General features: G+C 35.9%; 1 protein-coding gene across 4 annotated transcripts in view; it reads left to right on the plus strand.

Annotated features, from left to right (window-relative positions):
• The first annotated feature begins 306 nt into the window (after positions 1–306).
• The window catches only part of LOC129758694 (protein bride of sevenless), a 77,669-nt gene continuing 61,229 nt past the window's right edge, over positions 307–16,746 (plus strand). Inside the window, exon 1 of one of the 4 annotated variants that reach the window (XM_055756283.1) lies at positions 307–459. The gene's annotated coding sequence lies outside the window, so the exon portion shown is untranslated. Of the gene's footprint in view, positions 460–14,436; positions 14,650–16,746 lie in introns of those variants that run through there. The other 3 variants (XM_055756284.1, XM_055756286.1, XM_055756285.1) reach the window with 3 other exon arrangements.

The raw sequence follows: 16,746 nt of genomic DNA on the forward strand, positions 1-16,746 counted from the left end.
GTGGAAACTAAAGCGCTTTCCAATAGAGTATCAATTATAGAACTGTATCATGAATGGTAATTTATAGATTTTTTAAGCAATTTTCCGAGCAATTCACGTTAGACTTTCAAATTTAATTTAAATATATCATGAAGAACTTATTTCTATTGCCTTTCAATAACTGCAGTTGTTTTTTTCTCAATCGACTCAGCTGAGTGAGGGTTTCGTTGACTCACCTGAGTGGTGTTCTTTTTTATGCGCTGCTGCTCATTTCAAGAGCTGTAAGAGTTTTTCGCGCCTTCAAGTTCAATTTCCATCGACTGGCCATTGCTGCTGGTTTTGTTGGTCAGTATCGGTTGCGCTCTTTTCCACGTCATATCGCACCAAGTTTTTCGTCTCGTAGTTGTCATCGTCGTGAGAAGTGCGTTCGGTAGTTTCGGTTTGAAATGTGAACCGGAGTGGTTTAAAATCCATTGAATTGTAAGTGTTGTGATTAAAGTTGTTTTGAAGTGTTAATTTGCAGACAAAAAATCGTAGGTAGAAAATGGAAAACATTACCAGTTGACAAAAGAGATCTTCACACATCAATGTTTCATGGAACTGTGGTCACAAAGACTGATATTATAAAGAAGCAAACTGTAGTTTAGAGTATCCAAAAAGTTTTAAAAATATATATTCCACTTATGAATTTAATAGATTACATAATACTGATACATAAATCTCGATTCAGAACATGAACCCTGAATTTTTAATTCTGAATTTTTGAATTCTCAATTCTGCATTTTAAATTCTGAATTTTGTTTATTTGATTCTGAATTTGAATTCTGAATCTGAATTCTGAATCTGAATTCTGAATCTGAATTCTGACTCTGAATTCTGAATCTGTATTCTGAATCTGAATTCTGAATCTGAATTCTGAATCTGAATTCTGAATCTGAATTCTGAAACTGAATTCTGAAACTGAATTCTGAATCTGAATTCTGAATCTGAATTCTGAATCTGAATTCTGAATCTGAATGCTGAATCTGAATCCTGAATCTGAATTCTGAATCTGAATTCTGAATCTGAATTCTGAATCTGAATTCTGAATCTGAATTCTGAATCTGAATTCTGAATCTGAATTCTGAATCTGAATTCTGAATCTGAATTCTGAATCTGAATTCTGAATCTGAATTCTGAATCTGAATTCTGAATCTGAATTCTGAATCTGAATTCTGAATCTGAATTCTGAATCTGAATTCTGAATCTGAATTCTGAATCTGAATTCTGAATCTGAATTCTGAATCTGAATTCTGAATCTGAATTCTGAATTCTGAATCTGAATTCAAAACTTTGGAATTGTTTCATTACTCTCTTGAATACGTCCTTCTTTATTATTTTCCATATTCTATCTAGTTTTTGCAACATGTGTACTATGTTGAGATTTCAATGAAATTTTCTCAATTTTGCTTCCATTGCGTTAAGATCTAAGTAAGCGTTCTGCTCCAACAATCTCGAGCGTTCAGCGAATTCTTTCCGATTTCGATTAGGATTCTCCACTCAACCCTTTGTTTTTCGTTTTGTTTGGCCCATCCGGTGAGGGTTCGTCTCCTAGGCAACAAGGATTCACAAATCGTCCCTCACTCTCGTTCAAGAACCAAGGCTAATTTTTGCAGCCCACCCCCACTTCGAGTCACTGGACGTACATATACTTTCCTACTTGTTACGTGGACACTTTGTGGTTGTGACTCATTGCGAAACTTGCCTACTCCAGCATAGTAAATCAAGGAATGTTACCCAATTCTCTTCTTCGGATTGTCTATAACGTCAGCAGCCAAAGAAAGCATTAGCCGGAAGTTTGCTGTCCTATGGTGGTAGTTACATATCTATATTTTTTCTAAGAACAGATTGGACTACAGCAAGGTAGGTAAGTTCTTTTTTTTGTCGAAGTTAAACCAAATTAAGTACGCGTAACTGAAACAGTCTGGTCGATGGCAGTTGATTGGCTCCATGGATTCTGTCCGAGGATTGTAGTAATCCAATGCTGCGTCATTTTACATATCGAAGAAAAGAAGCCGATACAGTTGAGCACTGATTAGTTTGCTCGTGATTCATGGTTCACTAAGCTGGCTAAGCTTAACTTTGGTTCAACCACTAAATTGATTGAACAGTGTACCTACAGTGTGGTTTGTAGAAAGAATGCCAGGATGACGATACTATGTTATGAATAACATCTTTATTGCTGTTTGATAGCGAGTGAGAAGTACAATCGAAGAACAGTGATGTAGCGAGGTTGAATTTGAAAGATTGAATTCAAACAAATACACGATTAACACTCCTGTGTTCCAATAAGTTTTCCTTTTGGTCAAAATGATCGTGCTAGTTTTTTTTTTATATTGTTAAATTAACTTTTGCGGGTTTATTGAGAAGATTTCATCGGATTTTTTTAGGGCAGGTTAAAAGTATTTTCTACATATTCTTATGAAATTTCAATACAAATATTAGGTTTAATAACAACAAATCCTACCTTTAGAGTCATGAAATGTTCTGATAATATAGTCTATCTAAATGCATTTGGGTCATTCCATGTCAAGTGTACACAGCGAAAAAAAAATCTTATCGAAAATTCGCCAAACTTGGCCGAAATATTTTCTGAGGCCTACGAAACTTATTCTCAATTTTTGAGAATGATCCGCCCACCCCTCATTCCAGGACCCTCCCTTCTTTGTTCCAAGATTTTGAAAAATTCATCATTTTTAAAATAAAATATCTCCGGACTGGAATATCATTTTATTAATTTTTTGTTTTTTGAGAAAATTTTACGTAAGAACCAACCAAAATCCCAATATAATATTTCTTGTTTTCGAGATATGAAAGATTAAGTTTGAATTGTCTAACAATTATTTACTCGCAGCACTTAGTGGTTACACTAGAGTGCATCAATCGTCGAAATTTTTAGTCACATCTTAAATGCTTGAACAGATTTTTTTGTTTTCATGATGAGTTTTATAACTTAAGAAAATTTGAAATAACATTTTGAATGAAAGAAAAACATTATTTTTGGTTTTTGAAATATTTTTATGCGAAATATAACTATTTTTTTATTTTTATTTTTTCGAGACAACACTGCAAGTTAATAATCTTTAAATTGTCTTTTCTTTATGCATACATTGAATATTTTAAATTCCGTGGAGCTTGAAAATGTTTTCATTCCCATTTTTCCAGCATCTACAGGGATCGCGACGTGAAACGAACGAATTCCTTTGATTGCCACAGATGCTTCAACCTTCCAGTCAATGTAATTCTGATTTGAAAGCATTCAACATAAGCAACATTCTGCGAAACAGGATACAGTTTACCGAACTTGTTAGAATGGTTTTTGCAGATAGACTTTAGATTATGCAATTTTGATCGGAACTTGAACAAATTCCACTTCCTCGAGGTAAAAAGTCGTGTGTTCTTGAAAAATGTATCCACTGAACATCGTTCATGAAGTTCTTCTCCAATTAAACACGTTGCTTTTGCCATGCTCAGAAAATTGTTCCCGACTATTTAGAAGCTTAACAATAAAAGTCACTAAGAAAACTCCGTTCTAATGCAGTAACAGAAGGCAACTGGATATGTTAACCTTAATCTTCGATTTTAGAAGTTCAAAACTACTAGCAAGCAGCAGCAAGCAAGTAGTTGCGGCAACAATTCGTTCGTGGTCAGTGAATCAGTTAAAAAATTGTTATTGTTCAGTGCTCCACTCGGTGTCAACAAAAGAAAAATGATACAGTGTGAAATAATAAATAAAATTATTAGGGTAAGTGAGCCTTAACTTGGCATGCTCCTTATCTTGGCATGCCCAAATGCATTTTGGTGATTTACATGTCATACATATGCCTAAAAATAAAAAAATAAATCAAACACAAAAGAAAATCGCATATGTCTACATTCTGTATAGCATTTGTCCACAATTGAATCCAAATAACTGCGTAATCATTTTTTTAAACATGACGAACTGGAATTAAAATTAGGATTTTCGAAAAAAATCTTATATGATTCTTCCTTGCTAGTGCATCTGCCATCTTCGGATTGATTTTAAAAACACACTTCCTTAGGAAAAATCACTAAATATACATGGCAAAAAATATAAGATAATAACCTACTCCAAACAACGTACAATTTCTATCTAAAATTTAAGAAAATATAAACCTTCTTTTGCCTAATCTTGGCATGAAATTCCACTAATTGAAGTTTGTATGTGTGTGAGAGAACGAAATCAGCAGGCAGTCGGCAGCCATTCGTCGGCCGTTATTGCCTTAGTGGTCTGGAAATACTGTAAAATATTGTAATTGTATTTTGGACTATAATCAATTTATTTATCTCTCAAGCGTATTTGGCATCTCAGTTGGAATTATAATGCTACAATTTTAGCTGCCTTTTTTTGGTAAATTTCTAGAACTTTTCTTCTCAATTTACCTCTGAGCACGAAATCAACCCGATACGGATCCGAGTCGATAACTTGGATCTCAATGTTGAAGTTACTATATCCATGCCCCAAAAAATCCACATTTGGAAATAACGTTCATCGTATTATGTTTTCATTTTATTTCTGCCGAAGATGAACATTTGCTGCATATGTGTCGCTTTAAAAGGAATGGTAACAAAGTTCACATTATGTCATTCTGAATATTATATTTATTAAAAAAAAAGTAATTGCATTACAATGTTTAAATATTATTTTATTGAGAGCTTGAATCCGCCAGCGATCATGGAGCTTGAAATGCGTAAGTTGAACAAGGTCTAATCAAAAAAGTAATCCAAATTTTAGAATGAATGATCCTGAGCATTTCAAGTTCAGTGATTTAAGGTGGATATGAGTAGTCAACTATGCTAAGCTAAGATAAGCTAAGCTATTTTATTGAGAGCTTGAATTTTTATTGTTTTCAATTTCATGTGAAATCAAAAATAATATTTTGACCAAGTTTGTTTTATATTATGGATCACTGTGCATCAGCAGAGTTTGACAACGTTTGTTTTCCGTACACTGAACCCCGAAAATACCCAAACTTGAGAACTTTCCCCGCCAACCCGAATGAAACTCCCTCCCTACAGGTTTGGCTCACAACAAAACCCCCCCAAAAAACAGTTCTCCGCTTGAAAGACAAGTTTGGCGTATTGGCAAGCTGTGATTTTTTCACAAACTTAAGTTGTGAATCTTGAACTAAGGTTTGGCGGGTGGCAGTTCTCAATTTTGGGTGTTTTCGATTTTCAGTGTAGGAAAGGAATATGCAAAGGAAGCGCTGCCGAGTTTGGGTGATGATTTTGCATGAGTGCGAGAGGGATGCAGCTTGAATTTTAGCTTTTAATTTGCTGTTCGCTTCCATTGGCTTAGTTCCCAAACGAACGAGTGAGATGCAATCTATTTCTATCAGGCTGGCTGGAGTGAGCGAAAGTTTGTCTTGTTTTGCTATCCGGGTGTACGCAAATGATTGCTAGAAAATTCCTAAGGGCGACATTTTCAATATGTATGATTCAAAGAATCGTTCGCTTACTTGAGTTTTAGCTTTAGCTTGCTTCTTGCCTCGGTCATAATGGTTTTTAACATGTCTCTCCTCCTTTTATGGAAGTGGAATAAAAAATAATGAACATTCACTATCGTATGTCTACTTCAATGGAAACAGATCTATCATGATTTCTTGTTTTCTTGGTAAATAAACATATTTATGATATCCAATCCAATATTTTGGAACCTATTTGTTTTAGATTGTCATTCTGATAATAGAAATTTTAAACAAACCAAAAACTGAAATAAACGAGTGAAAACTTTTTTACGTAAGATTATAATTCTGCACGCAAATATCTATTCTAAAAATTGATTGACATTTCGTACTTCCGACTTTTTGAAAACAATACAGAACATTGTTGTGCTTCCTTCCAGGATATTATCAACGAATTCGTGGGTGCTGTTGTTGTATTAGTGAGGCAAATTTCTTCTAGAGACGGCCAATTTAAGGAGCTTATAAAGGGCCACAATTAGGAACGGGGGCTACAATAAGGATCATTTCAATCAATAGTTTGATCAGATCTCAAATTATCAACAGCTTTCAAGCAAGCACATATTTTTACTGCATTTCAGGCTAGTAAGCAATCATATTTGTCGAAGGACTTTTGAAGGTACACATTACAGAAAGACTACAATCATGGGAAATCTAGTCAACCATGCTTTAAGGGGCCAAGTTCGAGTACATTTACTCTAACCAAAAGCAAAACGAATTGATTTTAAATTTAATTCATCCAGACAATCGTGAATGGGATTACCAAATGTTTAAGGGAATACATATCTAGAAAACAAGACATATTATACAGACCCCGTTCGTTTTTGGCAACACGTATCAATCCATTTCTCGGAGGAAGAAGTTAAAGCGGCTATAGCAAAGCTTAAATTGTCGTCTACTGTAGGGCCCGATGGAATTCCGGCCAACATCTTGAAAAATTGTATCGATGCCCTATGGATGCCACTGTTAGTGATCTTCAACCTGTCTATTCGAACTGGAAAATTTCCAAGTGCTTGGAAAAAGTCATTGATGTTCCCTGTTCACAAGAAAGGCAACAAGAACAACGTATTGAACTATAGAGGAATCACATCCCTGTGTGCCTGTTCGAAAGTGCTAGAAATGTTGGTGTCACAAATACTTTTCACCGCTGCTAAGTCTTACATTTCGATTGATCAACACGGATTTTTTCCTGGGCGTTCGATAAACACGAACTTATTGGAGTTTACTTCATTATGCATCCGCACTATGGGAAAGGGGGGTCAAGTTGATACTCTGTACACTGATCTCAAAGCCGCATTCGATCGAATTGACCACCGTTTGCTCCTAGCGATACTTCAATATCTTGGTCGTTGGTTCGAATCATTCCTGATTAATCGTTCTCTCACCGTTCGGCTGGGCAATGAAGAGTCTTACGTGTTCCAGAATAACTCCGGAGTGCCCCAATGAAGCAATATCGGACCGCTCCTGTTCTGCATTTATTTCAACGACGTCACATATGCTCTTCCATCGGGCTGCAGAATGCTTTACGCTGATGACCTGAAAATTTATCGAAAGATTGAAAGCTTTAGCGGTTGCTTGGAGTTGCAGCATTTGTTGAGCAAATTCATGGTATGGTGCGATCTAAATTGCTTAACAGTCAGTGGGAGGAATGCAACGTCATCAGCTTTACACGGAAGAAGAATCCGGAGATTTGGAATTACACACTCCAAGGTTCCCCACTTAAACGAGTTCCTGTAATAAAGGACCAAGGTGTAATACTGGACTCCAAAATGACATTTGAATATCACTTGAGCCATGAAGTAGCTAAGGCCGAATTTGAGTTTTATTTTGCGAACTACCAGAGAATTCACCAAATTACGCTGTCTACGGACTTTGTATTGTGCCTTGGTTCGCCCGCATCTTGAATCAGCGGCAGTCCTCTGGAGCCCTAGTCACGCCAACTGGATTCACAGAATCGAATCTGTTCAATCTAAGTTTACCCGCTTAGTACTACGGCTTCGCCCGTGGCCGATTCCGGAACAATCTCCCTCATATATGCAAAGATGCTCTTGGTTGGAGCTGGATACCCTTGCTGATCGACGAGAATACATGAAAGCGGCCTTCGTTGGAAAATTGCTGCTCGGAAGCATTGATGCACCAAACATTCTTGAGAGAATTGACTTCAACGTGATGCCTAGACAACTAAGAAGTCGTGAATTCCTTCGGCTTGGTTTTCATCGTACACTTTACGGCCAGAACGAGCCTACCCGTGCAATATGTGTAGTGTTTAATGATAAATTTAGCGAATTTGATTTTAATATGACCCCGGATCTGTTTGTGAACCACTTACGAGCTTCAATGTTAAGATGATATCGTTTTATTGTAGTACTTGATGTTAGATCTTATCGTAACTTTTATTTTCTGATCCACTATATTTAATGTGCGTATGTAAAATCCCTGAAACTAGTTTTAAATATCCTGGCAAACTATTGTATCGTTCATGTATTGTATTTGCTACATACATCGATGGGTTTTCATGCCTTGTGCTTTTCCCATCCTATCCATTTAGACTTGTCGTTCGATGGATTAAAAATAAATAAATAAATAAATAAATAAATAAATAAATAAATAAATAAAAAAAACTCATAACTTCAAAACAAAAACAAATTTTGGAAATCCGTTTTCAATTTATCCTTTTTTGTTGTTTTTAACCACTATGGAATGCCGAAGAAAGAATTTCATTAATGTGTCTCTGCTTTGCACATTAAACTGTGAATCACAAGAAATCTTAAAGGGGCAAAAGTACGAACCGCAAATGGGACAAAAGTACGAATAATATACAGAGTCCACCGAAGTAAATCTGAACGGAAACGTTTTACTTAAAAAAAAATGTTCTGGAAACATCTGAGCATATTTTTGTTTCTAAAACGACCAGCTTGCGCGAAAAAAGCTGAAATAGACGGTCCGACACTTAAACGGTCGAAAGATGATTTGGTACATTCGAGTGACGAGGAAGAAGTTGCCTCCCTGAAGGACCTGTGGATCAAGATGCGTACAATGGTAGCTGCCGAAACAGAACGAATCAGAGTAGGAATTGGAGCTCAAATTGACCGAAGTACTGGTGAGTTGCGACAGAGGATTGGAGGACTGGAATCACAGTTAGCTGACTTGAAAAAGGAATGCACAACAAACGTCAGTAGCCTTCAAAAGGACATTGTTTTGGTAAAAAATGAGCTGCAACTTTCATTAGAGTGCACTAAAAAACTCGAGATAGACCATGAACTCGTGATATCCGGTGTGCCGTATTTGGAAAATGAAGATCTGGGTGTGCTCTACGGGAATATTTGCTCTGCTCTTGGGTATACTGAACCACCTTTGGCTAAATTGACCCGTCTAGCCAGGCCCCCCATCAAATGTGGAACTTCGCCTTTATTGCTGTGTGAGTTTGCCCTTCGAAATGAGAAGTCTAATTTTTATCGTACGTATTTACGTTATCGCTCTTTAACATTACGACACGCGGGGTTCGAAAATGATGGTCGTATATTTATAAACGAAAACCTGAGCCTACAAGCGAGAGCCATACGAACTGAAGCGATCAAGTTGAAGAAAAAAGGTCTTATCGATACTGTACGTACGCGGAACGGAACCATCTTCGTGAAACCTGCTGGATCTTCAACGTTCGAACCTATCTATAGAGCAGAGCAACTCCCTGGTCAAAGTTCTATAACCCTTTCCTAATAAGTTACTCACTTCCTTCCCAATTAATCCTTCCCAATTCCTTGATTCCGTCCGCTCCTGAAAGTCTTACAAAACAACAACAAAAACAAAAACCTATCCTTGTTAACTCATTTTTCCTTCCAAGATAATCCTTTGAATCCGATCCCTATGTTATCCCGTGAATCCTTCCTTCCTGAAAGTCTTGCTGGTGAAATGCTGGTGCGGTGCTGCTGTATCGATGATGAAGGTGTGATGTGCTGGCTCGATGCTGATGGTGCGGTGCTGATGGCGCAATGCTGATGGTTCGTTATTACTGGTGCGACTTTGCTGGTGGGTTCCACTGGCCCTTACGGTGGATGGTAACCACGCTTATCTGGTGCTGGCGATGCTGCTTTTCCGATGGTAATGGTATCAATATATAGTCCCGACGTAAGTGATGGTGCGTCCATGATGCTGATAGTGCCAATGTTACCCTGAATGTGTGCGATGCCTCAGTGTCCTATGACGGTAGTGCGAATATTGTTCATTCGTTTATTGCTGCTTATGGTGGAGCTGACAGACCTGACGCTGATGATGCTACTAGTCTACAGAGAATCATGGTAGATATGCGGATTTTTTTTTTTTTTGCTCAATTTGGATTATGAATTGCTGAATAGTGAAATTATTAATTCTTTTTTTTGTATAGTTTGCTTTTTGAGATTGTAGATTTGAAATTATTTCCATTTAATATTATGGTCATTTCTAATTTGTTTAAAAGTCGATTTTGTTACGGTTAAACGAGAAAACTTAAATTGTATTTGTTATAATCTTAACTTTTAAAATGCCGTTCATATCCTTAAGTTTTGCTACAATTCTCTCTCTTTTTTCCCTTTTATTTATTAGTTTAAATGGTTTTGGGTAGTCTTCCTGTAAACGGTATCTCCACAGTAATACCTCAGGCCATTCTCAACGCCGCTATGAGTAATGATTTGCTAAACGTATGCCATATTAATGTCCCAGATGTCGCCAGATGACTAAATTTGAAGAATTGAAACAGATGTTTACCCAAAGTAAAACAGATATCGTTTGCATGACCGAATCTTGGTTAGATGACACGGTTAGCAACTCTCTTATAGCTTTTGAAGGGTTTCACATTATTCGCAATGATAGGAACAGACATGGAGGAGGAATATGCGTTTATATAAAGAAAAGTTTAAAGTTTAAAATTCTTAGTAAATCTGTTAATATAAACGATTCGGGAAGTTTTGGTACAGAATTCATAATTTTTGAGGTTTTAATTGGTGCTGATAAAATCATGTTCGGTGTATACTATAACCCTCCTAGAACTGATTGTTCGGAATTAATCATCGATCATTATGAAACATTTGCTCTCAATTATAATGATTCTTTTTTTATTGGAGATTTCAACGCAGATTTATTAAAAAGTACTCCAACCGTTCAACGGTTTCGTGAATGTTTACAATTATTATCGCTCGAATGTGTAGGATCTGAACCCACATTTTTTCATACTAGTGGTTGTTCACTGATGGATTTGTTGTTGACTAATTCTGCGGAATCGGTACATAAATTCAACCAGATATCAGTCCCCGGAATATCTCGTCACGATATGATATTCTTCACTCTTAAGTATTTGCTGCAAAGTAGGAACTCAGGATATTGGTATCGTGATTACCAAAATTATAACAATAACAGCCTCAATGTTGCAATGCAAAACATGAACTTTGATAGATTGTTAAGCATAAAGGATTCTGATATGATTTTAAACATTTTAAATAGTAACCTCAACGACATACATGAGACCTTTTTTCCTCTAAAATTTAGGAAATTCAACAGAAAAACATGGTTTAATAATGATATTAAAATTGCCATGGTGAATCGAGACATTTCATACCGCGCATGGAAAAGAGATAAGACAGAAGTCAACCATTCGACATTCAAAATTTTGAGGAATAGAGTAAATACACTTATCCGTTCTGCTAAAACTCAGTATAATAAACAACGAATCGATTTTAAGCTTCCACAAAAAGCTCTTTGGAAAAATATCAAAACTCTAGGTTTATCTCAAAATTCGAATGATAACCATCATAGTTTTTCTCCGGATGAAATCAATAAATATTTTTCATCAAATTTTACAAATTGTACCACGGAGTTTTCATCTTCATCTTTAAGTTCGAATAGATTTGTATTTGAGCCAGAATTTGAGGTTATTAACTCTGTTTTTTCAATAAAATCCAACGCCATAGGTCTCGACAATATTCCTATAAAGCTTATTAAAATTGTTCTTCCCCAAATTTTACCAATATCAACACATCTATTCAATACTATTATTTCTTCTTCCAAATTTCCTGCTGATTGGAAAATATCGAAAATCGTTCCTTTACCCAAAAAAGCAAACTCAAACGCAATCTCTAATTTACGACCTGTTAGTATTTTGTGTTCCCTTTCGAGAGTTTTCGAGAAATTAATAAAAGAACAAATATCGAATTACATTAACAGTAATAACTTGTTGCACAAATTTCAATCTGGTTTTCGTAAAAACCACAGTACAGAAACGGCTCTGATTAAAGTACACGACGACATAGCTAAATGTATTGATAGAAAGGGAGTTGCAGTTTTACTATTAATTGATTTTGCTAAAGCTTTCGACCGAGTGTCGCATGCAAAGTTGTTTAACAAACTTATAAGTGATTTTTCGTTCGGCACATCAGCTGCTAATTTAATTAAATCATATCTCATTCTTAGGAAGCAGGTGGTATTTGTAGATGGTTCTTTATCGGGCTTTGAGAACATCAAGTCAGGCGTTCCACAGGGCTCCGTTTTAGGACCTATTTTATTTTCTTTATTTATCAACAATCTACCAAATGTTTTGAAATATTGTACCCCTCATCTTTTCGCTGACAATGTTCAATTATATTTTTGCAGCTACGGCAACTATGACCCTATCGAAGTTGCAAGTAGAATAAACAATGATTTATTCGAAATTCATCGCTGGTCGAATACTAATAGTTTACCAATAAATACTTCTAAAACTCAAGCTCTATTTATTTCTCGTCTCAAATATGCTCTTACACCTCCCCAATTATTCTTAAATAATGAAAAACTAGAATTTGTAGATAAAATCAATAGCTTGGGTGTAATTTTTGATAATAACCTCAATTGGGGCATGCACATCAGATATCAGTGTTCAAAAATATATGCATCCTTAAAACTTCTAAATATCTACACGCGACACTTAGATATTTCAACCAAGATAAAGCTGTTTAAAACTTTCATAATCCCTCATTTTATGTACGGTGGATTTATTGCTTCCAATATTCAAATATTATTTCTCGACCGACTTAAAGTTGCATTGAACGCCTGTGTTCGGTACGTTTTCAGACTGTCACGATATTCTAGGGTAACGCATCTTCAGAAATTTCTTCTTGGTTGCGAATTTAAAAATTTTTTCGTCTATCGATCGTGCATGGTAATGCATAATATTATTAACTGTAAAAAACCGTCTTATTTATACTCAATGCTTGTTCCGCTTCGAAGTTTACGTACTAACAGTTACATTGTCCCATACCATAGCTCATCTTACTACAGTAACTCGTTTGTTGTGAGAGGTATCGTTTACTGGAACCAATTACCCTTTGAAATTAAAAATCTTAAGCATAAAAAGGGATTCAGAGAGAGTTTGTTGGCAAAACTGAACAGTTCAAGAGATTAAGAGAAAATAGATATGTATTTATATATTTAAAAACGGCACACTTTTAGAAACGTTTTGTATTTTATACAAGTGAATTTACCATATTGAAACGCATTAAAAGATCTGAGATCTTATGTTACATGAATAAAGATCAATGAATAAATAAAAAAAAAATAAAAAAAATGAGATTAGAACTGGATTTCGTAAACCTGTTGACTATGGAAAATTAGTGAAGAACTCCGAATTCGCGCATGTTGTTTGCCTATGTATAGAATTTGTATCAGAAACGAACACAAAAGAAGCCTCTGAAAGCAAAGATTGTTATAAAATAATTTTTCACTTAACTTCATGCAGAAATGAAGAATTTTTAATGGTTGTACTTTTACCCTACATTATTCGAACTTTTGCCCCACAGCACAGTGGTTTAAAACTTGAAAACGTGATCATGGCTTAAATGTCAAAATAGCTTCATGGTATGTTCTACAATGTTCCATCATTTTAAAAGGCGCATATTTTATCGTATTTTTTTTCTCCTGATCAATTCACGTATAAGTGAGACAATTTTTCTATTTTTTGTATCTATCATATTATCACTATAGTGTCTTAAAAAAAGTTGTAGATCATCACATTTGAAAAAACTTTGTTGAAGACGTCAAAGCTCTATCTTTTGAAACAACATGTTGTAAAGACATTTTTTTAAAAACTAATCTCAACTTTTTTCGAAGCGAGTTTTGAGGCTAAATTTGTATGAGAGAGCTGTGACAATTGTAAAACTACACAACTCCATTGAAGGTGTCCAGTCACTATTTTGAAGTTTATTGGTACTTTTCGGGTGATTTCTTTTAAAAATTGCATGTTTTTATTGTTCAATATTTCTGAAAGTTGCAAATATACCAAAACAAAAAATATATACATTAGAAAGGACAATCTTTAAACTTTCATGGACATATAGTTTCATTTGTATGCATGAGGTTTTACTATTAAAATAACTTAACTGAAAGATGCCAGTTTTGAAGTTTTAGTATAGCCGATTCAACAATTCCTCGAACAGCCAACTACACCCAAATAATTTGTGCAAATACGTGAAAAACAAACTACTTTAGGAACCACAAGAATATTAAGAGTTTGGCAAATTTTAAAAACTAAGGGACCAAATCCAACTCTTTATAATCTTGTCAGATATTTTTAGACGACTGCCAGTAAAGACTCAAACACATAATTATCATATCTTGTCTTTGGTTTCAATCCGGCATCAAACCTGTTAAAGCGTTCTATAGATCATCGTCCATTTTTCTGTATTCATTGCACCCTAGGTAACACTCTGGGTCGCAATAGAATTTCGATCGGGTGGTACCTATATTTGTGCGGGTGGCATGCCCCTCGTCAGCGTTATTCAAATGTTCAAACTATGCAAATGCTGCTCGGCTCTCATTGAAGGCAAAGCTAAGCACCGAATGGGGGAGTGAAAACTAAAAATGCGCCCACCTTGGCTGGACGAGCAGCAGCGATGGATAGGTTATGTGGGATAGCCCAAAACAGACCAGTCTAATGGTGCTAGTCAATTAGTTCGGACATGACCGGCAATGTTGTGTCGCGCTCGTGTGCTCTCGTCTCGTTGCGTTTGTATCGTCATCGACGTTGGTAAAAACAATTGAGTAGAATTGAACCAGGTGAAAAAAAAACAACTACAAACTAGCATCTAGCTAGAACGGTGGCAGTCGTAAGGTTGTGTAACCCGCGTGTGTCACTCTATGTATAGTCCAGGTGAACTATTATGTGCAAGAGCTATGCTGACTTCCGTTGTTCGTTTTCGATGCTCTCTTTATTGTCCCATTCGAATGTTGACCGATTTACCGAGGGCTGACCCAAAGCTGTTTATGAGCGATTAAAGCCACGTGCCAGCTATCATACCTGGAAGGGCAAATGAAGTGTGATTGTTGGGAATAATCTGGAATACCTGTGAAAATATGTTACAACTAGCAGTCCAATGAGATGTCGATTCTAGCTCTAAACTGCAAAAAACATGCATTTGTAGCGTCGCCAGCATTAAAACGCTAATCACTAATTGGTCCGTTACTTTTTTTTAGTATCTGTATTAATTTTTTCACTCAATGTTTGGAGAACTTACAGATAAACAAAGACCATCACCTTGGGGGGAAAACATTCATCAGCATTCCTGCTTGAATAATTGCACCAAGTGGAGTTTGTATATCCGTTATTTTACCAGAAATCTCGTGAGAAAATAAATTTGTCATCAAAAAGGCCGAGGACTAATAAAACGATTAGCGATTTAACGCCAGACGCTAGAAAGTATGTTTCAGTATTAGTTTTACTCCTTTACTGATTGCATTTGGTGGAGTTTGTTTATCCGCTAAAATCAAAGTTTTATGAAAAAAAATGTGAAAACGAAAATTATCTAACAAAAACGGAGCAGACAAATAAAAGATTAGCATTTTTTATGCCGGACACTGCAGAAACTGCCTGTGATGTCGTTTTGAAGTTCGTCCAATTTTGAGGCCCCCTACTTCTTGAACAGAGGGAAGCTTATTTCCATAAGAACTTTTTCCTAGTGAAAATCGAGTTCTAACCTTCTCATCTTTATTTAAATTTAATTATTTTGTGAAACATGGAAACAACCGTACCTCATCTGCCTTACAAAATTATATAAAAACTGCTTTCAACAATTACGATTACATGTATATAGTTTTTGTGTAGCGCAACTTCTCATATAATTTCCGAAAAAAATAGTTTTGTTCTAATGAAAAATACGAAGATAAAAATGTTAAAATCTGAAAAGTGCATAAAATACTCCTTTGTCCACAAAGGGCTAAATACTTTTTTCATTTTTAATCAAGAATGTCATCCACCATGGGTGCACGGATTCACCACAGCTTCTGCTTAAGTATGTGCTCACATCCATTCTTTTAAATAATTAAGTTTGACAAATCTCCAATGTAGCGCGTGCACTTTACCCGGATCCCATGGCTTCGTATAAACTTTAATGTAGTTAATTTATTGTCTTTTTCGTATTTTGGAAGAACGAGTTGGCCAGGTGGGCACATTCTCATTATTAAGTCAATAAAGTATATAGGGGGAAACACATCTTACCTCTCGGTCAATTGTGGGATTCGAACCCAAATGTTTTCTTGCCGATTATGAACCCAGTACGCCTGGCATACCAAACCAGACTCGCGCCAGCCTATCCACTAGACCATATCGGTGCTCTTCAAATATGCCCTAAGCGCGTATTTATTTTTTAAAATGGTAAATTTAAAAAATTGGCAAACTTGGGATTTTTATGGGACGAGAAATTCACTTCAAGTATCAAATTTTGTGTAAGGGGTCATCCATACTAATTGTTGAGAATTTTTGTCATATTGGCGTTATAATGCATTGAAATGAAAATTAACACACTGGAGTTTCAAGAGTTGACAATTCATTTCAGGTACCTACCTTTTAAATTTTGTGTCAGAGATCGACGAAAAGATTCGTCCATATTAACTTTACAGTGTTTTTGCTATCTTGACGTTATTATGCATTGGATTGGAAGGAAAATTGGCATACGGGGTTTTAAGCGACGAGCGATTGATTTCGAGTGCTTTGTGTAAGGGGTCTTCAAATGGAGCCGCCTGAATTAACTGTTCTGTATTTCTGGGATATTGACGTTTAATTGGCACACAAGGGTTTCAAGAAATGGACAACCGATAACAGGTATTGAATTTTGTGAAAAGAGCCGGCTAAAGGGATCGACCATATTACGACCGGTTCGCTGTTTTGCGATATTGACATTATCATGCATTGTGTTGGAATAAAAATTGGCACACAGGAATTTTTAAGGTAGAGCAATTGATTTCAAGTAGT

This window comes from Uranotaenia lowii, chromosome 3 (assembly GCF_029784155.1).
Source record: "Uranotaenia lowii strain MFRU-FL chromosome 3, ASM2978415v1, whole genome shotgun sequence".
NCBI classification, from domain to species: domain Eukaryota; kingdom Metazoa; phylum Arthropoda; class Insecta; order Diptera; family Culicidae; genus Uranotaenia; species Uranotaenia lowii.